General features: G+C 36.0%; 1 long non-coding RNA gene and 1 pseudogene across 1 annotated transcript; both read right to left on the bottom strand.

Annotated features, from left to right (window-relative positions):
• Positions 1–10,105: 10,105 nt before the first annotated feature.
• On the bottom strand, positions 10,106–24,292 carry LOC132640900 (ethylene-responsive transcription factor ERF017-like; annotated as a pseudogene).
• Positions 19,141–23,548, bottom strand: LOC132640902 (uncharacterized). Its single transcript, XR_009582480.1, has 3 exons — positions 23,311–23,548; positions 23,038–23,229; positions 19,141–20,959 (listed from the first exon to the last, which is right to left on the bottom strand). It is a non-coding gene; the product is annotated as an uncharacterized LOC132640902 (long non-coding RNA).
• Positions 24,293–25,858: the final 1,566 nt, after the last annotated feature.

The following is a 25,858-nucleotide window of genomic DNA, read 5'->3' as shown; positions in this document are numbered from 1 at the left end:
TCTTGTGGGCTCAAAAAATGATTTAAATGAGGGCTGAATTGGGAGTTAAAATGTGGCTAAGATTGAATTTAAATCTTAACCTTTCCTTGTTTCAATTGTAACCAAATTGATAACGAGATAACCAATTAGGACTGATTTTGAAATCATTTTCCCTCAATTAAAACCATTCTTTAAGGCTACACCCCATTAAATTAAAGTTGAGATGATTCAATTATTCCATTAACTAATTAAGCTTCTTGACTTAACAAAGTAAAAATATTTATTTGGTAAATGGACTAACTATAATAATTAAGTCATGAAAGACTAAATTGACAATTAAAAATACGTACCTGATTAAACACTTGTTTTTGGTATAAATCTATAAAATAGACATAACTAATATATAAAATAGACATAACTAATACCTAAAATTATATGTAAAATATACTTAATATATATTAGGTTCTTTTGCCAAATGAAATGGTAAAATATCACCAAAAGCTGTTTTAGAAAGTATTTTCGATTTTTCTGAATAGTTCTTCTACTCTGTTTGTTATTCAAGAAGCTTGACTAATTAATTTGAATTTTTGGAGGGCAAAAATCGGGTGTCAACAATCATTATATTATTAAAAGAGGATAAATAACCAATAAACTTCTCCCAAATCCATTTGAAAAATAAAAATAAACCTGACTTTTCAATACCTCAAGTTGATTGTACAAAATTCCAAATTTAAGAATATGATAAGATTTTAGGACTTAGTATTAGACAATATAATTTTTAATTAAGTTAAATCTATAAAGTTATAAATTCCTCAATCCCTAGTAATAAATACTATTATATAGTTAGGGAAAGTTTTACCGTAAGAGAAGTCCAATCGCTGGCTCGAATTCGATTGTCGGAGAAATTAATGAATATCGACTATAGATTCAACTATGGGTGACATTCCTAACTTAGTGATTTGTGAGAAACTTCATAATGGACGAATGGAAGAAGGGTTTGAGAATGGAGAGAGCCAAAGGAGTTTCGTTTTGCTTATTATGTTGAGAATAGATGAGTGGAAAATGGGAAAAGAACTTTTGAAATTTGGGGCTTTAGTGGGGAGGGATTTAATGAAAAAGTAAAATTGGAGGGGGACTAAACAATAAAAAGAATAAAAGAAATTAAAAATTGGGAAGTGGGAAAAGAACTTTTGAAATTTGGGGCTTTGGTGGGGAGGGATTTAATGAAAAAGTAAAATTGGAGGGGGACTAAACAAGAAAAAGATTAAAAGAAATTAAAAATCTGCATTAAACACAGGTTTATACAGCAGTTTACTACACAAATTTAAAAAGAGAAAATTGTACCTGCCGAGATTCAAACTCAGGTCGCAAACAAGGAGCATCAGCTCAGGGGCTATTCTACCAAATGAACTACTTTAGCAATTGTGTTTAAGGAGTCCTTTTAAAATATATGATAGTTTTTTAAGGTATATAAATATATGTATATAGAGTTTTTTCCGAAGTTACGGGGGCCACGTGTCCCCCACCCTTCAAGGTGGGTTCGCCCCTGTTAGTCATCCATCCAGTAAAAAGGAATGTTTTAGGGAAATCATTTTAGGAATATTCTATCCTTTTGATTTGTACTTTTTAGGAATTCTGTTTTTACATATTCTTTTTTCTTTTCCTCTACTTGTTTTTCTTTTTGCTCTTCCTCTCGTCGTTTAAGAAGTAGAATTCAAATAAGTTGTCGACCCTAAAATAGAAGGGTTGATTGAAAAAAAAGATTGTTAGTGTTGAGAAGCAAATTTGAGCAAATTTTTCATTGATAAGAGGACATCTGAGATCAAATTTAAGCTAAGGGAAATTTTGTCTTATCTTTCATAATTTAGGGGAAAATCGAGTCATTCCACTAACGATAAGGGTATATTTAGGATCAAATTATGGAAGTTATTCTATTTTCAATAGTTAAGAATGTTTTTGGCCCTATTCCCTTTTCTTTTCGGTTCATATGCTTACATTGTTATGCATTTGCAATTCTGTATTCTTTATCATCAATCTTTTCCAACCCTGCTAAAAAATCATAATAATAGAGGAGCATTTCTTGACAGTTTTTTGTTTGTTGCTCAACCTGGATTGAATGAATTTGATTCAAACATGTATAGGGTAAAAACCAACGTTACACGTGGCAAGATATGGTATTGACATGTGGCAGGCGAAACGTATTAGGATGCAATTCAATCGAGATCCCGGAAGAAACTATTACACACGCGTCCATATATAAGAATTAAGTTTAATTGTCGAGGAGCAGTTATGAGCCTCAGGCATTATATATCTTGTCCGGATATACAGCCAAACATTATGCATTTGTAATTAAGAAGCATTTATTGATCATTATTATTCATAAACGATTCAGGGCCTTTGGCTGCAGAATTATCACCTATAAAAGGAGTCAATGTCAATTAGAGGGCATCCAGTTCTAGCTTAATAATTTACTCTTTACGCACTCAAGCAAATTATAATACAATTCGTTTACTTTTTGTTCCGGAAACAAACTGTTCTTCAATACTTGGAATTGATACGGAGTCATCCGCATTGAGAGATTCTTGCGATTTTAAACTACCCAGGCTTATTTTATTATATTATTGTTTTATATTTACTTGATTTTCTTACTTATCATTCGCTATTTACGTTATCTATAACAAATCAATTCACGTATTCTTTGAACCACACAACAAACTCAAGTGTACCTTTTGAGGGTAAACAGACATGTCTCCCCACTCTTACATCTGATTCAATAGCACTAATAATTCCTCCAACGACATCCACTGCATATATGATGATTTTAGATAGTTCTGTGCCATCCTCTTCATTTGTCTTTTTACTTTGGTTAATAAATATGTTTTTATACTGTATCCCTAATTTCTTTACTTTTTCATCGCACATATAATTTTACAATTTGTCGAATCTTAAAAAGAGATGCAAATTAAGTGTGGGGCATTATATTACATCCTACTATATTACATATGGAAAATAATACTGCAGATGTACATATTATCATCTGATGGAGATGTTGAGAAAAATTATGCTGATCCATGTACAAGTATGACATATAAATTTGAATAAACCGAACAAGATTAGCTCAAACCTACGAAATCAATTGAATACAAATCTCTTTACACGAACTGATACAAAGTGGTCGGGTAAAGGATTAATCTTTATAAAACCATAAAGTTTTGAGGCATTAAGTATAAAACTTACACAATTTCTAATTTTAAGCTCTCACTATTACTCCCTCTGTCTCAAATTACCTGTCGTGGTTACTAAAAATAGTTATCTCAACTTATTTGTCGCTTTAGAAGTTTAAGGCACAATGAATTACTTCTTCCCCATTTTACCCTCAGTAAGATTTTGTCATTAATGGAGATGACTAATAAATATAGTAAACATTTAATTGAGATAGATTATAACTTAGATATAAATAAAGATAAAAGTAGTCAAATGACACTCTTAATAAATATTTCTTAATGAGCGTGTAAAATAAAAAAAAGCGACAGATAATTTGAGACGGAGAGAGTACGTAGGTATAGTACTTAGGGAAAAGGTGCAAATATTCTCCTCAACTTTGCGATTTAGAGCAGATATATCCCTCATTATAAAGTGGTGTAAATATACCCCTGTCGTTACAAAATGGTGCAAATAAATCTTTTTTGCTGACAGAATTTTTTTTAAGAATCATTTATTTTATTATTTAATCAAAAAAAAACATCACGCCACTTTAAAATAAAGTCTACCCATTTTTTTTTAATAGACATATTTTTCTAAAGCCACATGATACTTTTTTTTTCTAGTGGGTCGGGTCTAGTTCGTTTAAAAAATTGGGTAGACTTATTTTTTTAAAAGCCATGGAGATATTTTTTTAAGCGAACCAGACCCGACCCACAAAGAAAAAAATTACCATGTGGCGTTAGAAATATGTCTACTCAAAAACAAATGAGTAAACGTTTTTTTAAAAGCCACATGGCATTTTTAAAATTAAAAAATAAGCTAAATGATTTTTTTTTTAAATCCCGTTAGCGAAAAGGGTATATTTTCACTATTTGTGTAAGGGCAGAGGTATATTTGCACTATTTTGTAACGGTGAGGGTGTGTGTATATATATATATATACACCACTTTTTGAATGAAGGGTATATTTACTTTAAATCGCAAAGTTAAGGGGTATATCTGCACCTTTGCCGTAATACTTATTTCGAAGTAGCTCCAGTTGGTAATGAAACCTTACTGGATGGCGTCCGACCATAATGTATTTAATATAGCTTACTCTATTTTACCATTTATTTCATTTCATATGACATAATTTCTTTACTAGTTTGTTAAGAAATTGACATATTTATATATTTCAAAAACATTTTAATTTTGAACTTCTACTTTATATTTAATAGCATGTTTTCACAGAAATCTCCCTTAAACTTCATTCCAGTCAAATAGATGGTATTGCCACATAAAAAGGTCTCTCAGTACATTTTATTGATTGTTAGGACAATTTACCTTCAGAATCTTGGCTTTCTCTTGAACCCCTACATGTGATTCTCGTAAAGACACACGTATTAACGGTTACAAATTGAAAATTGAAATTGAAATGGTGCTCAGAAAAATTATAGTAATATGAGGGGAAAAAAGATTGCTACAATTTAACTGAGAAAATTTGAAGTAGGACTGCATGATTTTCTACTTCAAATTTTCATGTTTAAATAAATATTTTGCCTCAAAAGCATGGTAAATGCGGCAAGGTTGTCGTACGTGGAGCTATTCACTATCTTTTGTTGAATTTTACATACATAGGGAATAATCTGAACATATATATTGAACTATATATATTGGATTCCTCTCTTATATACATTCCTCAGACTTCATGTATAGATAGAAGACTCCTTCTCTATTGTATATTGTGGTGTAACAATTGAATAAAAGTGTGGATAAAGTTTCTAGTCGCAAGTACTTCTTCCCCAAACTACATCTAAAAGTGATGTCTTTTTATTTATTCAGTCATTCACATGATACTATTTTGGCTTGTCCGTTGGTATATGTAGATGAAATTGTGATTATAGGAACCACCACTCATTCTTTGATACTATTATTCTAAAGGTTGCAAGTGTATTTCTATCAGAGATATCGCCTCCTTTCATTTCTTTCTCGGCATTAAAGTGAGTCACACATGTGATGGTATATCGTTGTCTCAACAACAATATATTCAGAATAACTTGAGGTTGGCATGGTTTATTGCAAACCTCTCAGTACATTCATGGGCTACAATGGTGAAACTTAATTTATAAGGATAATAGATCCTTTTGAAGATCCCAGCGGGTACTGCCAAATAGTTGGTGACCTTCAACTTCTTACACTGGTACAACCAAATATCTCATACTTTGTAAATTAAATTTGGAAATTTATCCAGAATCGCTATAGGCTCCTCCTCATAAGACAGGTTCTCAACAAGCAACACAGAATTCCAACGGACTATATAAGAACCATTAGAATGATACTTCTTCCGCATGGACACATGGAAATTCGGATGAACACCTGACAGGTCTGGTGGCAAAGACAACTCATAAGCAACATCTCCAACTTAATGGAGAACCTCAAATGGGCCAAGGTACCTCGGGCTCAACTTGCCCCTATTCCCAAATCGCATAACACCCTTCATGGGTGAGATCTTCAGAAGCACCTACTCGCCCACCGTAAACTCTAAGTCTCGAACCTTCCAGTCCGCATATATCTTCTGTCGACTTTGGGCTGCTAGAAGCTTGTCCTGAATAAGCTTCACCCTGTCCACAAACTCTCTCAACAAATCTGTGCCCTATGGGCAAACCTTAAAAGCATCAAACCACCCAATAGGAGAACTGCACCTCCTACCATACAGAGCCTCGAATAGCGCCATATCAATACTCGAATGGTAGTTATTGTTGTACGCAAACTCCGCTAAGAGTAAGAACTGGTCCTAATGACCACCAAAATCAATGACGCTTGCTCTCAACATATCCTCAAGCACTTGGATAGTCCTTTCAGACTGGCTATCAGTCTGGGGATGAAAAGTTGTACTAAGGTCCAACTGAGCACCCAACTCTGCCTGAAAAGCTCTCTAGAAATTGGAAGCAAACTGGGGACCTCGATCCGAAATAATAGAAACAAGGACCCCGTACAAACGGGGACCTCGATCTGAAACAATAGAAATAGGGACCTCATGCAATCGCACAATATCACGAATGTAAATCCTGTCTAACTTCTCTGCATTATAAGTGACCCGAACTGGAATGAAAGAGATGACTTAGTCAACCGATCAACAATAACCTAAACTAAATCAAACTTTTCCAGGTTCTTCGGAAGATCCACAACAAAATTCATGGCAATCTTCTCCCACTTTCACTTGGGAATGGGCATCCTCTAAAGCACACCACCAGGTCTCTGGTGCTCATACTTGACTTGCTGACAATTCCCACATTTAGCCAAAAAATCTGCCAATAACAATGCCAACAAGAATATATGAATCAATAGTTCCACACGTGGACACAATCTCACTCACAAAATCAATATCGTAAACTTTCTTTCCTTTCCAACAATCTCAATCATGATAAATATGCTTTCCGACACACAAGTAATCACTAAGCATCAACTATAGAATCCATCATGTGGCGACAAGCCAACAACTCACAAATAAGCAACAACTCAATAGAACACAATAAGGCGACAAGCCCAAGTTAACAACAATACCATCCTAAGTATTTCATCTCAACTTCATACTCGAAGGTTTATATGCTTTCTCCAACAATCACTAACTCTACATATGATTCGCTAACTGAAGTCTAACTAAAAGGTAAGCCGAAACCTACCTGGAAAGCCGAACAGGAGCCACGAACTATCACACCTTAGTCTTCCCTTTCGTAGCGCCTCCAAGTACTCAAAGTCTATTTGTAATGAATTCTATCTTAAAAACTACGACTAACGACACACATCTGGCTATACTTCTAGATAGGTCAAATTCTAACCCAAGGAATTTGGAGTAACGGGCACACAAGGGTAAAACAGGAAATTGAAAGATGGAACATGTAATTCAAGCTCTAGGTGATCAACCCCACTAATCAATTGCTAAAACAACTCAAGATTAAGGCTAATTCGTATTTAAAGCAAAACCCCAAATTTGGGTATGAACCCTAGTTCTTCAATCCTCAATTTAACCACAAATAATGGAAGAAATAAGCTTAAAAACAAGGAATTAATCAAATTCTATGGTTATACTAGTCAATTTCACCAACAATTTTCTTTTTAGAAGTCTAAACCCATTTCAAGAAATTTGACACAAGACTCATCTTCTCTATTTTGATTCTAGTGATTCTAAGCATGGATTAGGGATCTAGGAAGGTAAATGATGAAGTTTAGGGTCATAGATCTTACCTCCAAGAAGATTCAGTCCACAAGTTGATCAATTCTCCCAAAGAGTGCTTAGAAAGTGATGAAAAGAAGTGATAGGGTTTTAACTTGAGAAAAAAAAAATTATGCCTGACATCGACTGCAGCGGTCATAGGAACCGCTTCGCGCACGTGCTATGGCGCCCTTATGGCCGGTATGGCGGCCATCATAAAAATCCACAGGCCGCTATAGCGGCAAGGATACCGCTACTGCGAACTAGCCATGGCGGTTGGCATGACCGCTATGGCAGCTAGTTACTAAAACACAATGTTCACTGTGGTCGTCGGTCCATCGCTATAGTGGAACTGCCACGGCGGTTTCTAGTACCACTGCAACGGATACACCAGATATCAGAAGTTTCTGGTTTTGACCAATATTAACCCAAAATCCGACTATCACCCGAGGCCCCACAGATACAAAACAACCAGGCAAAAACACATAAAAACGTGCTACGAACTCACCCGTGGCCTCGGATTTCCCAACGAAGGTCTATTTGACCAATTCAACCCCCAATGGCCTAAAGCCAAGTTTCCAAACCAAGTTTCAAAACGCTCCAAATTGCATTGGGAACCGAATACACTACCAAGTCATAAATGACCATCCGGACCTCTCGGGGTCAAGCGAATTCCACTTTAAGGCTCAAACCTCCAAAAGTCACTCCAAAACCCGCCCGATGACCTCAGAAAAAGGGTCAACAAGGGTAAAAGGGTCATTACTCATTAGCACTATAACGACCAATCGGGTCGTTACAATACAATTCACATCCTTTTGGACTTTCAAATAAATCATTAAATTTAATTAGTAGCTGTAAGAAAATGCCATGTGAATATAATTCACTTTTGGATCTTTAATTTTATCGTTCAGTGTTACTAGAAAGACGATCCTTATTGGTGTTATGCATGGGATATGTCCATTTAACTGATAGTTCAAGTATCTTAGACGGGAAAAAAAACTTCAATTTCTTTCTACACCAAAGGAGGAGAAAAAGCTCTAGGAAGCTTTTTAATAATTTACTCTGTTAAATATCTTGCATGCCTTTTCCATATGGAACTTATTGGTGTTATGCATGGGATAACATGGGATATGTCCATTTAACTGATAGTCCAGTGTATTTTCACCGGGGGCAGAGCTAGCCCTTCGGATGTGGGTTCGGCCGAATCCAGTAGCTTTGATCTGAATCATATGTTTGTATTAAATTTTTTGTCAAATATGTAAAAATTATTAATTTAGAACCTAGTAACTTTAAAAAATTAGAACTCCGAACCCACAAGCTTCAAATCCTGGCTCCGCCTCTGATTTTCACAAGTGGGGTCTGGGAAGAGTAGGATGTACGCAGACCTTACATCTACTTTTGTGGGGTAGAGAGGCTATTTCCTATAGACCCTCAGCTCAAAACAAACATAGTCAATGCAGGACCGCAAAAATCAAGATACAAAACAAATAAAGCAACACATAGTATTACACAAATAAGAGTATGGATCTACGTGATACCTAAATAATACTACTAAGAAAAGGAGAATCGGAGATGAAGGGGCTAGCCCCCTACCTCTAACACACAGTCCGACAAAACTCAGATACCTACTAACCTTCTATCTAATACTCAACCTCCAAATCTTCTTATCTTAAGTCATGTCCTCAGTCAGCTGAAGATGTGTCATTTCCTGTCTAATCACCTTCCCCCAGTTCTTCGGCCTACCTCTACCTCTCCTAACTCTTGCGACTGTCAATCTCTGACACCTCCTAACTGGCACATCTTCACCTCCTCTTCAAATACCTGAATCATCGCCTCGCTTCCCTCATCTTGTTTGCCACGGAGGCCACTCCGACCTTGTCCGTTTAATTTCGTCTAATCATATCTCTCTTAGTATGACCACTGAACTTTCAGATTAAGTACGAGATAATTGGGTATATATTGAAAGATTATAAAACAATTAATGAGGGACTAGGAATCGGGTTTGAAAGAACACCATGATAGTTCCTAACTTTCTAAAAAGTTTTATAAGAAAAAGTTGGAATTAGTCACAAACCTCATCGCTAAATTGTTTGTAGCTAACAAATCATCGTACTGTGCTCTCCAAAGAGCAACTCTTCTCAAAATCTCACTCAAAAGGTAATGAGTCATTGCTCTTCTTATAATCCGCCGCTAATCTGTAAATAGAATTAACATTGAATTTTGCTATTATTTCATAAAAAAAAAAAAATCGTCGTTAATTCATGTTTTATTAATGGTGGACTTCATACCAGGAGATACTTAGTAGTGTTTGGCCATAGAAATCAACTTTTTGGAATTTTGAAGTTGGAGTTGAAGATTGAGTTGTGTTTGATTATAGCTTTTGAAAACAGTATTTGGTTGTTTGGATGTACTGAAAGTGAAAGGGTAAAAATAGGGTTTTAGGTGTTTTTCGAATTTCAAATACAACTTCCAATTGTATTTGAAATTTTCATGGTCAACTGATTTATCCTGCTTGAAATTTTTGAAACTCAAATTCATAAATTTTGACAAGAGAGATAGTAAAATCCTTCACCAAGGGAGTCCAAATTTTTATCTCCAGGTAGTAGTAACTAACACATTGCGAATCAGGAATGTCCCATTATGAGGCCAATGATATTCAAACGGATCATTTTAAGTTTTTAACTACAGTTAATTTGTGACATTTTGATACCTGGTCTGTCCTCCTAAAGAAGAGTATATTAACGTTTAAGTACCTATAATAACAAGAAAAAAAATCAATTAAGATACAAATTTAATTGCAGGCATGTAATAGGTTAGCATCTGTTGAATTATATGATGTTGCAGTACTCGAAATATATCAATACATAGGAAATGATACAAGATTTGATTTTTTAATCAAAAAAAAAAAAAGATACAAGATTTGATTTTATTTACATGGTAAGAACCCAAACAAATTACATGATTCACAAAAGAATCTCCTTAATTGGGAGCATTTTCCTAAAAGAAGTTTTTGTAATCTTCCAGGAAATCTCATGTGCTTATGACTTAAACAGTATGTTGATTTGTACCTCAAAAAATTACCCATACAGCCTACAGGTGCAAAAAAAGTGATAACCATAGAGAACAAAAATTGGAACTAAAAAAAAAAAAAAGAGTAGTCCTAAATACATAAACGATAAAGGAGCCAATAATTCTAGCAGCAAAAATATCTAGAATTGTGACACTCTTGCCCAAAAAATATCTTGAAAAAACTCTCAGAAGTTCCAAATTGGAGAGAACCCATCATAGTTCTCTTCTACAGGGTCGATATTAGGGAATGGCGGTATAAAAAAGTCACCGGCAAGATTGTCAAATCCTGAAAACATCCCAAAATCGTACTCGTTATTGGCATTTTCTGAAGAGAAAAGAATGTCTACAAATCCAGAATCATGTGTCATTTCAGTCATTTCACCATCTGTCTGGACCATAATATTAAAAACCGAAATAGATGGCGACTCTACTTGTAACAATTCAGAAGATGAAGAAGATAAAGAAGAAATATCTGAATCATCTATGTGACCCGAAACGCTTTTCCGGGACTCTAGATCCGAGTTGGCAAACCGGGCAGCTGCCACTTGTATTTCGACAACACTCATTGACCTTCTATTACCAATTTCCAGCGGATTAATGGGGTGGCGGCGTCGCCGCGCAAGCAAAATTGCGCAGCGTCGAATGCCTGGGAAGCTTTTTCTGTTGTATCATAAGAACCCAACCATATTCTTTCCCTGCTGTTGGGTAGTCTAACTTCAGATTGTTGGGAAGAAACAAGCAATAACCAAATTGCACGACGAGATAACAGCGGAAGAAATACCTAAGTCAAAACTTCCCACACTATTTGAACCAAGAGAAGACAATAAACACTATCACAAATGGAAATCGAAGCAGCAGCTATACCAACAATAAAATAGCAAAGCGAGCAAAAATAAATCGAATGCAAGAGACACCAAATTTACGTGGTAAAACCCCTTCAAGGTGAAGAGGAAACATTCATGGGACCTTCGGCCCACAAAACCTCCACTAAAATCAACAAGAGTTACAACAATGTTCTCCAAATGTCTACAACAACAAAGCCAAGCACGGAGCAACAATACATAAAAGATAGCACCAAAACTAGTGAAGAAAGGAGAGAAATAACCCCCAAAAATGAGCTACTGTTCATACTCGAAAACTGTAGCTAAATACCACAAAATCCGATCTCCACCGTTGCAATTGAAGAACAAGATGTTTAGAACCCACAGTTCAAATTTCAGCACGATCCAACGGTTAACGTATAGAAAAAAGCAATTTAAAGTGGACTGCTGTAGCAGAAAATTTCTAGACGAAAATCTGCTTTCTCTATCACGTTTTTCTCTCTATATGGCTGCTATGAATTCATTCTTGTATTCTGAAAATAAGACTTAAATTTATCCTATATATAGAGAAATTTTTGGGCAAAAGTGGCCTGGTCCAAATAGGATTGGGTCTTATTAATCCAATTCCACATATGAAGGCAAACCCAAAACCCTGGCAGCTCTCCCCCTCCCGACTATGTGGAGGAAACTGCTATCCCGGCAATCAAGCAATACTCTAAATCTAGACTTACAGCCAAGCCCAGAACAACCTGAATGGATGACATCTTCACAACAGGAGAAAAGATTTCGTCAAAATCAACTCCCTTCTTCTGATTAAAGCCCTTAACAACCAATCTAGCCTTGTACCATGGAACTGGGTTACTGTTACACCTTGAAAATTTCCCCGCGAACGTACAGTGGATAGGCTAACAAAGGGCATAGCGTGTACGATGTTTTAATAAGAAGGGAACGACGTTTGACGACCCTAAGTAAGATTCCAAAGGAAATTGCAATAAGAGATAGGTTATGCTCCATAATGACTAGCTATAGGTTCTGAAAATGTGGAAAGTTGCAGATTTGCACTTTGGCCAGTTGATCGTAAAATGAAATACGGACCGTAAAATAGTTTACGGGTCGTAAACTGCCATGTCGTATTTCAACTTCCAAAACTTCAACTTTCTGTCAAATGCTTGAATGGTTAAAGACGACTTGAAATTGGACCGTAAACTGAAATACGGCCCGTAAACTGTGTTCGTAAATCACCATGTCTCAGCCTGACTTTCTGGTTCTGTTATGATTAAATACGTCCACGAAATACAGCCCGTAAACTGGAATACGGACCGTAAACTGAGTTTACGACCACTGTTGCACTTTCGACGACTGTTCATTCCAGATCAGATTTTGGGTTATTAAAAAGGGGACCAAGTTTATTATTTCATTTCCACACTTCACCCCTTCTCTATAAAACATCTCTCTACATTTATTCCACAAGAATTCAAGGATTATTAGTGATCAACAACATAAACCAAGTGAATCAAGTGTAAGAAAACCCATTAAAGATCATACAAGTCAAGAAATCTCATTGGAGATGAACTAGGGTTTTTGCTCAAGTGAAGTATTATCAACCAAGGCTTGTTCCTACGACGTCTAAGGTAATATTTATGATATTTCTATCTTGTTTAAGGTATTTGAGAGTTGAAATACTTGGATTGTAGAAGGGTATATAAAAATGGGTCATGAATGTGGAATAGTGCCATTTTGAGAAATAGCTTGAATTGAGTTATGATTCTTGATGTGTTGTGATGTAAATATGTTATAAATGATGTTGAGAACATGAGATGAGCAATGTATGTGAATGGACGTCGTCGTGCGTTATGGCCATGGATATGGATGATTGAAAGTAAGTCTAGAATATGGATAATGTGGATGAATAATGACTATCGTTATAGTATTGTGAATGTATTATTGACGTTCGGGAGTTGATATACGCTATAGGGGAATGTCGTATAAATGAAGGAGATGATGTCCGATTTTCTCTAGTTTTAGTCATGTGTGCTAGCTATCGATTTCTAATGATAGTATGACTTTAATGAAGGTAGAAACGCGAGCGTCAAAGGAGAACGTGCAAGTGGTAAATAGTTGAACGGAAAGGTATGTAAGGCTAACCCTTCTTTCATAAGGCATGGTTCTTTGGCCAAACGTCTAAATCTTCTATAAGACTATGATATCTTTCAAATGATTTGATCTTCCGAGCTTGTAAGCTCACGATTCTTGATACGCTACGATTGTACTAAGTTCCTCGTATGACGAGTAAGCCTATAAAGATAGATGTAATGGATGATGATAACGATGACGATGATGATAGTAATTATAATAGTAAAGATGATTATGTGCTATTGTGTATATGTATCTATGTATGACTATTAAGAAACCCCGAGCTCATATGGCCGGGTAGAATATATATAGATGTATATGTATGAATATGTAATGCGCGCACACCTCTGCAGATGGTACGGATAACCCTGACGCCTTGGTAGGGCCAGGTAGATGAATCCCTGAAGCCTTGGTAGGGCCAGGTATGTGTAACCTTGAGCCTTGGCTAGCCAAGTATGTATGAAACACCGATCCTGCAAGGTCGGGTATGCTATGTATATGATATGATTGTGTATATGACATAGACACGAGTATGTATACGAATATGAGTACAAATATGGAACGGATACGATTATGGATACGGATATGGATGTATGTGCACAAATACACATTAGAAATGGAAAGTTCCTATGAAAGGCAAGTAAGTTCCTATGACGATGATATTACCATCTCCCATCTTGTGCTATTCCTCATGTTATTCATTATGCTTCTATATTGATATTGATTATGCTTTACATACTAAGTACATTCTTCGTACTGACGTCCTTTTGTTTGTGGACGCTGCGTCATGGCCGCAGGTGCACAGGGAGACAGGCTTGATCTATAACTACATTCTCAGGGACTACATAGCGGAGCTCCATTTCATTCGGAGCTATAGTTTTTGGGTACTTATTATTTTGTGTACATAATTATGGGCATAGCGGGGTCCTGTCCCGCTTATGTGATATGACATACTCTCCTTAGAGGCTCGTAGACATGTGTATGTGGTTAGATGTGTTTTGCCTTGTCGGCCTATATTTTGTATATCATTTTGTTAGCCTTGTCGGCTCATGTACATTGACGTGGTATAGATGCCAATGATGATATAAAGGCATTGTTGTCCAATGGGACTAGTATGACTGATGAATAGAAATGTATGTTTAATTATGTGGCTCACCTAGATGTAAGTGTAAGTGCAAGCCAAGGGGTGCCCGGGTGGGCTAGCACCGGGCGCTCGTCGCGGCCCCTAGACGGTTCGTGACAGTTACCATCTGTATGTTTCACCCCAAAAAAACCACCAATTTTTCAAAGTTTTTTTGTCTCTAGGAAGCTTAACCAGATCAAATGTATGATTATCATGCAATGATTTAATCTCATCATGCATAGCATCAAACCACCTTTCTTTTTCTTCACTATCCATGGCCTCATCAAAACTTTCAGGTTCTCCCCCATCAGTCAAGAGTACAAACTCATTCGGAGAATAACGAGATGAAGGTACTTTCTCTCTAATAGATCTTCTGAGAGAACTCTCTGGAGCATCAATAGCAGCCGGTTGCTGGCCAATCACATCATCTTCCATTGGAGCATTAACAACATCATGCTTGTCATTCTAAACATGATCATTATCTTCATTATCAACTTGATCTTCATCATTTTGAAGATTTTCTTCAGGTGCAATAGTCACAGGAACTGGATCAACATCAACTAAGCTCTCATTGCTCTGAGAATCAACCTTCTCAGCTTTGTCAAAATCTTCAATTGTCTGGTCTTCAAAGAACACAACATCACGGCTTCTAACAAGTTTCTTCTCAATTGGATCATAGAAACGATAGCCAAATTTGTCATGACCATAACCAATGAAGATACATTGCCTAGTTTTAACTTCTAGCTTTGACCTCTCATCCTTATGAACATGCACAAAAGCCTTACACCCAAAAACTCTCAGATGAGCAAAAGAGACATCCTTACTAAACCAAACTCTGTCGGGGACATCACCATCCAAAGCAACAGTAAGAGATAAATTGATAACATAAGCAGCAGTATTAAGTGCTTCTGCCCAAAATGAATCTGGCAGCTTAGCATTTGAAAGCAAATATCTCACCCTCTCAACTAGAGTTCTGTTCATCCTCTCTGCTAAACCATTTAACTGATGAGTCTTTGGAGGAGTTTTCTGATGCCGAATACCCTGCTATCTACAATAATTATCAAAAGGACCAATGTATTCACCACCATTGTCTGAGCAGATGCATTTTAGTTTCTTCCCTGTTTGTCTCTCAACCAAGGCCTAAAAAGTTTTAAAAGGACCACACAAATCAGAATGTACCAACTCCAACAAATCAAGCTTTCTTGAAGGTGAATGACTGTGAAAAGAAACCCTTTTCTGTTTCCCGGCTAAGCAATGAACGCATCCCTTTAACTTTGCTTGTTTCACTCCAGAAAGCAAATTCTTCTTAGTCAAATTATCAATCCCCTTCTAGCTCATATGACTCAGCCTTCTATGCCATAACTCTGATGAAGTATCATTCTCCACCAAATTTATGAGTCACCACAAATGGAGCCCTGAAATAAGTACAAGTCAGATATCTTGTTACCTCGAGCCACAACCATTGAACCTCTAATTAGCTTCCACTGACCACCACCAACGGTTTGATCATAACCCTCATCATCAAGTTTTCCTACAGAAATCAAATTCAGACGAACATCTGGAGCATGCTTGACATTGTTAAGAACCAACCTCGAACCATTCTTACTTTTCAAGCAAACTGTGCCAATACCAAATACCTCAACCTCACTATCATTGCCCATTCGTAACATTCCAAAATTACCTAGAGTATAAGAAGAAAATAATTTCTTCTTTGGCGTGACATGAGAAGTGGCACCTGAATTCACAAACTAGGTAGACTCATCACAAACAAGATTGATATCATTTTTACCACAAGCAACAAGAAGATCATTTTTAGCAACAATAGCAACACATTTTTCATTATCTCCATCTTTCTTTTGCTTTTTCTGGTCTCTCTTAAACTTGTAGCAATGTTTCTTGATATGTCCTTTCAAGTGACAATAGTCACATGTAAGATTCTTGTACCTAGATGATCTTGACTTTCTTCTACTTTAACCTCTATCATTTTGACCTCTGAAACTGCTTCTCCCTCTGTCTTCAGTAACCAAAACATCGAAGTGAGAAGCTGAAGAAGACGAAGCTTGAGATCTTCTTCTCATCTCTTCATTCGAAACACCACTCTTAGCATATTCCATAGTTACACCATCACTGGGAGCAGAATTAGTCAAAGAAACTCTAAAGGTTTCCCAAGAGTCTGGCAAAGTATTAAGAAGCCAAAGTCCTTGTATTTCTTCATCAAACTTGACACCCATTCCAGATAGCTGATCAAGGACAACCTGAAAATCATTTATGTCACTACCCAACCCCGTGGGCCGTGACTAGTGCCCTAGCTGGACACCCATACACACTCACTTATCAAATCGACATATCAAGGACTTATCTGTATTCAGCATACATTAAGTTATATAGATATTGAAATCAGATGTCGTCTTAAGCGGTCATATATATCAAAATATCATACAGAAGCCGACAAAGCTGGCGGAAAACACATCGCCCAAATATATACATCCAGGCACACCCATATGGGTCGTTTCGGCCATCACAGCAGACGGGACCGCTTAAGACACCGATCACAGACATAACTAAACAATGATGACCCATGACCCACATATATGTCTACAGGCCTCTACAAACAACAATAGAAACATATGACGGGACAAGGCCCCGCCGTACCCCAAATAGTCATACATATATATATACAGAAACATGTACAACGAAAGATCTGTACCAAAAGTATGGGCTCCGGATCAAAGGAGCACTCCAAAGTAGCAGAATAGGTATCCTACACTGGCGGGTCACCAGAACGAACGTCTGTACCTGCGGGCATGAAACGCAGCCCCCGAAGAAAGGGGGTCAGTACGAAATAGGTACTGAGTATGTAAAGCATGAAATACATTATCCAAAATCATAACGGAAATACCAAGTACGGAAAATGAGTATAAAAATCAATATACCAAGAAGCACGTTTTAAAACACAAATGATGCATATATAAGAGTCATGCATAGGGCTCAGGAACGTGGTCGCCACTCCGACAATGGCGCCACAACACATCATACTCCAGAAGGTTTCAAATCTCCGTACAATCCCGAACATATCGTATCATCATAGCACGTCATAACATCATACACATCATATGTCATATCACATCATAACGCTGTATATAAGTGGTACCCGACCCTATGGCAAGGGACTCGGGAACCATAACACATCATACTGCCGAATGTAACATAGTGCGCACGATAACAAAATCGGCCCGGGACCCGGCGAACGATATAATGGTAGTATGCACGAGCAGAGTAGTGAGAAATCATATGCACGTAAATCAAGACTCGATGGATATGTATACTTACCGACCCCTGAAGGCTCAGAAACAAGTTTCAGATCGATCCGACTTAGTATAAGAAAGTTACGAGTGTTTGAAGTACAGAACGTTCTATAAGCATTTCAGAAGCCATTTTTGGAAAATTAAGGCCAAAATCATGTCAAGTACCTCTCGGATATTGTTATGGATCATATCAAATAGAAATTTTAGAATCATATGTACGTATCAAGTATGTCAAAGACTCGATGGAATAATCGCTCGTGCTAGCATTTGAAGGTTCAAGACTTTGGTCAAATCATTCATTTCTCGAATACCATTCGGAAACATATTGGCCGAACTTCAGACATTATGGACACGCATTGAAACCATACGAAACAGCTTATGGAAATCAAGAACGTTAGCCATCCTAGTGGCTCTAAGAATAAGAATCTTTTCGAAACCATACATATATATCATATACTTATTTCATAAGGATCATGCCAAAGAAGAAAAGGTTAGGCCTTACATACCTCGCTCGCCTCCTAAGCTAATTCCAACTCAAGCCTCGGGCTCCCCAAGATCTACAATAACGTTATTAATTACCAAACATTAGCTACAAGTACTTAGAAATTCAATTCTAACTAGCACTTGTCTACAGAAATTTCGGCAACATCTCCCCTGTAAATACAACAACCCCGAGAATTTAACTCGGCCAAATTTATCAACAACCATACCAACAATCATTTCAACAATACCAACAATCAATTTGAAACATATACTAACATTAGTAACCCGCTCAACATTCAAAACAATCCAACCAAACTCTATTCCACCCGAAACCCTACAAATACAACAAAAGCTACCACAACACATTTTCTTCTTTCCAATTCATAAACTACAACAACAATTCATACTTTAACAACTTCATTCTCACAATTACATAAAACCATATTAAAATCGCATTAATTCCTCCAACGACCCACAACCAATTTCAATGCCGACTTGAACCATTATACCTTCATTGGCATCATAAAGTCCACAACAACACAACTAACACACTAAGTAAAATTAATTCATTTCTTCTCCGCCCTACAACACCTACACGGCCACAATTACACACACACACCCACACGGCCACATACCACACACATTATTTCCATGATTTTCATTCTTTTCTACATACTACAATATGCATAAACCTTCCATAACATATAAAAGAATAAGAATTCTTACCTTTTTCCTTAATTTCCCACTTGACTAGAAATTTGGACTTGCAACAAAAGTAGTTTTCTTGCTCCAACAATTATACCACGTTAAAGAGGACCCTTGAATTAGTAGGAATACAAGGAGGATATATTTTTTTGGATCAAGATTGATGGCCTTAAATTTTTTCTTTCTTGGCCGAATAGGGTGGTCTTTTGCTCTCAAGATTTTTCTTGAATGTTCTTGAATGGAAGATGATAAAATGATAATGGGTCCTTACTTTTTATTACTAATTTAGCTTCCACATGGGCCTTGGCCCATATACCCTTGGCCGGCCACACTTGGGCCTTTTTTTTTTCCAAGCCCAATTATTTAATGACTAATTTTTGTAATTCATGAAACTATTTTCCAAATTTCCAATTTTGCCCTTAGCCTTCCTCAATATTTCCGCATCAATATTTTCATGAACAACTTATGTATTAAATAAGATCAAAAATATTGCCTTATCTCTTACTAGTCACAATTATCTCAAATTATCCGAATGTGCAAAAATACGGGATATAACAATTTATATGATCAGAAATAGGACTTCCCTCTTTGTATCTAATATTCATCAACTGTTTCAGTAGGAACAACTTATTATTGCCAGTCTTCGGAGCATAAAGTGTCTTGAGCTTTTCCCACAAGCTTTTAACATTTGTCTCATTCACAATATGATTTCAAACATTATCTTCAACCCATTGACTAATATAGCCACAAACCTGTAAGTGCTCAAATTCTCAATCCTCATCTTCAATAGACTCGGGTTTCTTAGAAGCAAACACATGTAAATGCAATTTCTTGACAAATAGAAGATCTTTCATCTTGCTTTTCCAAATATGGTAATTACTGTCATTTAAACAAACCATCTTGCTCATATTTGCCTCCATCATTCAAATAGACAATCAACACAACCAAATACAACCACAAGCTCTGATACCACTTTGTTGGGAAGAAACAAGCAATAACCAAATTGCACAACAAGGTAACAGTGGAAGAAATACCTAAGTCAAAACTTCCCACACTATTTGAACCAAGAGAATACAATAAACACTAGCATAAATGGTAATCGGGGCAGCAGCTATACCAACAATAAAATAGCAAAGTAAGCAAAAATTTGAATGCAAGAGACACCAAATTTACGTGGTAAAACCCTTCAAGGTGAAGAGGAAACATCCACGGGACCTCCGGCTCACAAAAGCTCCACTAAAATCAACAAGAGTTACAACAATGTTCTCTAAATGGCTACAACAACAAAGCCAAGCACCGAGAAACAATACATAAAAGATAGCACCAAAACTAGTAAAGAAAGGAGAGAAATAACCCCAAAAACGAGCTCCTGTTCATAGTAAAAAACAGGAGCTAAAGACCACAAAATCCGATCACCGTTGAAATCTAAGAACCAGATGTTGAGAACCCACAGTTCAAATTTCAGCACGATCCAACGGTTAACGAATCAGGAAACACAATTTAAAGTGGACTGCTATATGTCACGCCCCAAAACCCACCCTAGACGTGACCGGCATCCGACGTCATGAACAACATCGGAAGAACCTAAACGACATAATAATAATACTTGAACCCGCCAGGTTCAATATTCGCCTCCAACAATTTATAAATTAAATGTAACACATGAATTAAATCAGCGGAAGTCTTTATAAGCAATGGCCATCAACGTGGCAAACACCCATTAAGTCGTACGAGACTTTTGACAATCTACCAACAATTCTGACAACTATCTATGGAGCTTCTAAGAGACATAACAATCGTCAAACTTCGGGACGCAGCCCGGAAATCTAGAATAATAAATGAAACGGAAAGTGTCCCACGAACAAGGATGTGGGCTCACCAAATCCACAGCAGTAGCAAGTCCTATTAAGCGTCGAAAGTATCACGAACCTGCTCTTCTTCGTTACCTAACATACCATCAAAAACAACAATGGTATGCCTGAGTACTTTTGTACTCAGTGAGTGCCTCGGGGACAACAAGTATTATGAAAATAAAATATAATAATATATAAAGAAATCAGTTCTGAAAAAGATAGCATAAAAACAGCCATTCCACTTTGTGATTCTCAATATCATTTGTTAAACAGTTTACAAATCCATTAATCAATATAGAAACAAGTATTCAACATGTGTATCTCCATAAGAATTATCAAAAAAATCGATTATGAAGTCTTTTGTTAAGTTACAACTTTTAATTATGCCTTTCAAATTGATCATGATTGTCAACAACGGTTCCATGAGAGATTACGAATATTACACATATACGAATATTTTACATACTGACACAAGCCCAAGAATCAATCACATCGAGGGAATGACCGTAGGGTTCCCTTGTCACAACTCACCACACCGAATTATAAAGTCTCGGTGACCACTCATCCTCCCGAATGGCTAGGCATAAACACACCGGGATATGAAATCCCCGGTAACCACTCATCCTCCCGAATGGCTAGGCACACTGCGCAATACACCGAAATATAGATTCACGGTGGCTACTCTTCCTCCCGAATAGCAAGGCCATTAATGCACCCCATGTAGCGAACCCGGGAGTGGCCACTCCTCCTCCCGAATGGCAAGGCAATTAATACACTAGGATCCATAGTGGCTACTCCTCCTCCCGAATAGCAAGGCAAACAGAACAACAAAGTCCATGGCATAGAAGCCGATTCACCAATTGTCTCAAAGCAGTCATACCGTCAATAACATTTAAGTTCATTACACATATCGATCAACGAAAGGCATATCAATTTAACTCTTTACCATTTACCATGCCAAGAATTTCACTTACGAATTCTATATCACTACAAGCCACTCACAGGAAACAAGATAGAAAGCAAGCCACTCATAGGCAAACTAATCAATCAATCGATACTCCTGGTTAGGAAACCACGGAGGCTAATCGTCCTCTGGACAAACACAACTTTACCATACAGTTACAAAAACACAAACAAAAATACAAATAATGTCATATTACTAAATTATCAATTATGGCTTAGGGCCGAACCTCACTTCTCAAGTCATCATCCCAAATAGAGGCATTTCAAGTTACCACCGATTGAGAATCTTATTCAAATATCTTATTCAAATTTCAAGTTTAAGAAACCCATTTTACAACAAAACAAGTTGAAGGTCTAACCTTTAGAAGATTTAAGTTCAATCATCCAATAATGGGGAAAAGCGAGTTTCACAAAGTAGTATAGTTCGTGTAAGGTTCGATGCGGGCTTGACCCTACACACGCATGACCTTGTCTAAAAGAAATCATCTTTGTAGTCAAATTATCATTACGGAGCATTATGCCATATTGAAAGGATAAGTTATTCCGACCAATGTTTGAAAACGTATAACTTCTTTACGAAAGATTTCCATGTCTTAAATCATCAATGAGAATATCATTACCAACCCTTAACCATCATTATTAAACATATCTTATAGAGGAAAACATTCATAATATCACATACATATATAAGGTTTGTTACAATCTAGGTTTAATGTGGGTTTGTCCCCTCACACACATTAACCATTATTTAAACATGAATTAGAGTTCAAGGAACATGAAAAGATTTCTTTTCCTTTCATTCATTAAAGGATCTTGAATAATATTTATACTTCCAAATTCAAGAACAACAACATCAACAACAATCACAACAATTATTTTATATCAATATCCAACTAATTCTATCCATTTAATCATACCAAAACAGCCCACAAATCATTTGATATCCAAAAATCATAACCGAGCTTTCAATGCCATTTTCTCTATTCTAACCCGTCAAATCTATCAATGATAAGGGTAAGAACATTATTAAAATCTTAGACATACATTAGGGTTTTGTATGAGAAGTTCACCCTTTCTATTCAATAAAGAACCTTCAAGAAAAGAAGTCATGCATTCCAAAATAAGATTTTTCAAAAGAGACATACAAATCAAAATCAAAGAGTTTATAAAAAAAATCGATCAAAAGAGTATGTTCAAAAGAGGCATACCTTAATTTGTTAAACAAGATTTAACAATTCACTTTTCTATTGAAGAACACCCAAAACCTAGCTTGAATCACTTTGGAAGGAAATATGTTGCAAACCCTTAATTGCTCCAAAACCTGAATTAAAGACTTGAATTTTGGAGAAGATTTCCCAAATCTTGATTCTTGAATCTTGAGATGGGTTTTCTTGAAAACCCTATATTAGGAATGATGATTTATTGTTTAGATTACAAGGATATATGTTAGAATTGAGTTGGAATAATTAGAATGGACTTACCTTGGTGTTCTTGATGTTGGAGGAGAGTAGGAGGTCGTTCTAGGGTTTGAAGGAATGAAAAATAATGAGTTGAACTGATATGGACGAATATATATTGTTCTGTGAAAGTGAAATTTACGACCTGAACACTGCTGGTCGTAAAGTCAGTTTACGGGCCGTAAATTGATTTACGGACCGTATTCTGCACTTTGGACTGCACTGTGTCGCTTCAGTAAAATGGCCATAACTCCTTGCACAGATGTCCGTTTGACCCCCGTAAGATACCGTTGGAAAGGTATTTCAATGCTCTACAACTTTCATCAAGGAAGTTTTCCCAAATTCGAAATACGTTTTGAAATACGGGCCGTAAAGTGAAATACGGTCCGTATTTAACCATATGACCTCAAAATGTCAAATTCCAGAATGTTCAGAAATTCTTGGTTTCAGTTTACGGGCACTGTTCATGGTCGTAAATTGAAATACGGTCACTGTTCATGGGCGTAAACCACCATATCACAACTGAACAGAAAAATTTCAATTTCCACATTCTTTATCTGATGTTCTAAGTCTAGGATCGTGGTCAAAACTTTCGTTAAAGGTACGGGGTGTTACACTATAGCAGAAAATTTCTGGACTAAAATCTACTTTCTCTCTCACGTTTTTCTCTTTATATGGCTACTATGAATTCACTCTTATATTCTGAAAATAAGATCTAAATAGATCCTATATATAGAGAAATTTTTGGGCAACAATGGCCTGGTCCAAATTGGATTGGGTTTTATTAATCAAATTCCACATAGGAAGGGAAAACTCAAAAACCTAACACAAATACCCATTTTCCCCACTTTCTCTTACGTACTTCTTTGTACTTTTGTGAAGATGAAGATACACAAAAAGAAGATGATGATAACTCAGAAGATTTAGTCGGTTTCACCATAGTTAATTTTCAAGAAAATCTGATAGGGTTTATTGATTTGTTTTTTGCATAATATATAATGGAATATATTTGGAAGAAGATGATGATGATAATGCAATTAGTATTTGCGGCTCTTATATATGCTTGTGGAGTGAACTGTGAAGAATTGTGAGTCAAAAAGAACCGTGCTCAGATTACGCGGTAATGTTTTCGAGGGAGATATTGAAGCACGTGTGTGTATTCAAATTCCCTCGTGAGTGAATTCGGATGTGTCGTGGAAGATGGCACGTTAGATTTGTGCAGACACGTAGGTTGGGGAATTTGACATGTCAGAGCTTTCTTTACTTCTGGGGTCCTACCTGTCCCGTCTGCTTGGGGACATCCACGTAAGCTTTGATGGGGAGATGGAATTTTGGGGCCTTATTTATGGATTTTTATATGGAAAATGATTTTTTGGCAGGATAGTGATATTTAAGACATTTTACATTGATTATGAGGATATTATGGACACTTCTCACATTTTATGGGCCAATTATGTTTTTTATGAAAAAGTAAAATGAAAATTTTGAATTTTATTCCTTTTTATTATTTTATATTTCCAATGCAGTAAAACTCTCTCTTTCTACTAACATACATTTAATGAGTTGTCTTTCTAAAACTTTGACAAATTTATTTTTCTTTTTCTTATTCATATCTACACTTAAATAAAAAATCTTAACTAAAAATGTTGACTATCTTATAAGTTTTTTTTTTTAAAGGAGAAAATAATGAAAGGATAGCTTGATTACTTGTATTAAATGTCGAAAATAATTTTAACTTGATGTAGAATAAAATAATGTGTTAAAGCATATATACACCTTATTACTAATTTCATACAAAGAACTGTAAATGTAGAAAAATAATGAAAGGCTAGCTTGATTATGTGTTTAGATATTTTCTATATTTAATAACCATTTTATATTATCCTTTAGTGATGTCTGTTTAAATGTATTTAGTTTTAAAATCGAGTAAGTTCGTCTAAAATTGTAGAATTAAGCTTTATTATTTTCCCATAATCCACCAATTAATAATTATATTAAATTGTAGATTTTTCTAAGAAAATGAAAGAAATAAGATTTCGTTTACAATCTATACTGTATTAAGAATTATATATGGAGAAAATAATTTAGTGACAAAACTATATCATAAGATTGCACATTTGATTACTTCTATAATTAAATTATTTTTGTTACGTGCTAAAAACAAATTTGACTTTGCTAAACATACATCATTAAATAATAATATAATAGGTTAAATTAAATTTTATAACTACGGTTTTTAACATATTTAATTTCCTAGGATAAATTCGTCTAAAAATTGTGAAATTAATCTTTTTTATATTTTTCTCATATTCCATTAACTTTTTTTTTGTTTCTTCTAAGAAAATTAAAGAAATAAGATTTTGACTTACTACCTATACTATAACAAGAGTTATATGTGTTGCTTCGATATGTAGAAAATAATTTTGTGATATAAATGCAGCACAAGACGCTATACTTAATTACTTGTCTAATTACATGTTTTGTTGAATGCTAATAAAAAATTTGACGTGGTTGATTTGCCGAATGCAATCATCTAATGGTCAACTATAAGAATAGGAAAAAAATTAAGGAA

This window comes from Lycium barbarum, chromosome 5 (genome assembly GCF_019175385.1).
Source record: "Lycium barbarum isolate Lr01 chromosome 5, ASM1917538v2, whole genome shotgun sequence".
Lineage (NCBI taxonomy): Eukaryota > Viridiplantae > Streptophyta > Magnoliopsida > Solanales > Solanaceae > Lycium > Lycium barbarum.
This window is presented reverse-complemented; position numbering and strand designations above follow the sequence as displayed.